Source organism: Globicephala melas, chromosome 11 (genome assembly GCF_963455315.2).
Source record: "Globicephala melas chromosome 11, mGloMel1.2, whole genome shotgun sequence".
NCBI lineage: Eukaryota > Metazoa > Chordata > Mammalia > Artiodactyla > Delphinidae > Globicephala > Globicephala melas.
The window spans coordinates 95,037,036-95,039,052 of record NC_083324.2 but is presented as its reverse complement, the minus strand read 5'-3'; the positions used below and the strand labels follow the sequence as shown (position 1 = coordinate 95,039,052).

General features: G+C 48.5%; 1 non-coding gene across 1 annotated transcript; it reads left to right on the top strand.

Annotated features, from left to right (window-relative positions):
- Positions 1 to 1,499: 1,499 nt before the first annotated feature.
- TRNAG-CCC (transfer RNA glycine (anticodon CCC)) lies at positions 1,500 to 1,572 on the top strand. The gene has a single exon. It is a non-coding gene; the product is annotated as a tRNA-Gly (tRNA).
- The last annotated feature ends 445 nt before the right edge of the window (positions 1,573 to 2,017 follow it).

Sequence of the window (2,017 nt, the reverse complement as noted above, 5' to 3'; positions counted from 1 at the left end):
TGCAGTGAGGGAAATCCAACTTTATATTATTGATAATACCTCAAAAGAGGCTCAGAACGAGAGATTCATATTATCTTTCAGGACAATTGTGCCTGACACCTGGGAGGGTAAAGCTATGTTTGCCAAGACCAGCCCAGGCTTTGGAACCTGAAAAGGTCTAGCGGCAGCCTGTAAACTTGAGTGGCATCACTCTGGGAGTCGTGCTAGACAGATGGTTAATGACTAAATGGACTCTGGTTAATGACTAAATGGACTCTGGTTAATGACTAAGAGGACATTACTAGACTCCATTTAGTCATTAACAATAAGTCCAGTTTTGACTCTAGTTTTTTGACTCCTATTTGTTTTTTTTTTTTTCGGTATGCGGGCCTCTCCCGTTGCGGAGCACAGGCTCCGGACGTGCAGGCTCAGCGGCCATGGCTCACGGGCCCAGCCACTCCACGGCATGTGGGATCTTCCCAGACCGCGGCACGAACCCATGTCCCCTGCATCGGCAGGCGGACTCTCAACCACCGCGCCACCAGGGAAGCCCTTGACTCCTATTTTTCAGGCTATATTTACTACAAGGAATTTGGGAGGGAATTCTGGGAGCACCCCTTCCTTCTGGGACTTCCAGACATGAGGTGTATGGCTCCTAGTGGAATGATCTCTGTGTAACCATGAACCTTGATGACCGAATACTTGGAAAGGTCCCTGGTTATAGTGGACAAAATACAATGGCAGCATGTCCAACATGCCACTGCTATGCACGAATGCACATCACCCCTTTTTTGTGGATGGAAAATTATGAGGAAAACAATAGGTGTCAGATGAGATTATAACATAAGCACCATGTGGTGGATCCAGGCGCCGCTGCGGTATAGCCCCGCTCTGAGACAAGAAGGATGTGGGAGGCTTTGTGGCATACTCAAACTAAATTACGTCTCCTTGTGACTACCACTCATCTACCCCTATTACGGGGAACCCAACATTCTGGGGTGCAAAATATGCATCCCAACTGCACCCATGCTGCAGCACACAATGCAACAACGTGCGTGGTAGATTATACAACACTGGCCCACAAGACGGAAAAAGACCGTAGAGGAGAGAGGTGCTGGCCCGGGTAAGAGGGAAAAGACTGATTAACTAGACTAGGCGGATTAGAGGGAGTTCTCTTCCTGGAAGAAGGAAAGTGTTGAGTCAGCCTGGAAAGAAACTGAGGCTTTAGCAAAGTGAGGCAGACTCAGCAAAAAATGCTGGATGATGCTAGAACCCAGCTTTGGGAAAGGTTCTGTGCCACCACCCAACGGAGCCTCTTAAGTATTTTAAATACCGGTGGAGGCTGAAGCAGCCACGGGTCTTGTCCCTCAATCCTAGCTGCAGCCGGCCGCTCACGGGGCACACCTCTGGGAATCTCGTGGTTCTCCAAATTTATGGAAGTTTTCTGGGGGCACTTGTAACTTACACTGATGTACTGTGACTGTTCTCACCCCGGAGTAGGTCAAAATCATATCGGGACTTCCCTGATGGTCCAGTGGTTAAGACTCTGCGCTCCCAACGCAGGGGGCCCGGGTTCGATCCCTGGTCAGGGAACTAGATCCCGCATGCCGCAACTTAAGGTCCTGCACATGGCAATGAAGATCCCACATGCCGCAACAAAAGACCTGGCGCAGCTAAATAAATATTTTAAAATAAATAAATAAATAAAATCAAAATCATATCATGTCTGCTCAAGCCCTTCTTTGGCTTGCCTCATAGTAAAAGCCAAATTATCACAAGTGCCTGCTGATCTGTCCCTGCTGCCTCTCCTCCTGACTTTCCTCTTCTCATCCCTTCCTTTCTCTCCTCACTCCTTTGGTTCCATGTTGCCATGTGCTGTTATTTGCCTGTGCCAAACACAGTCCCACTTCAGGACCATTGCATGTGCTGCCATCTCTGCTGGATTGCTTTTTCTCCAGAAATCTTCAGGACTCACTTCTCCTCTCCATTCAACTCTTTGCTCAATGGTCACCTTGATTGAGAAACCCCTCTGACCGCT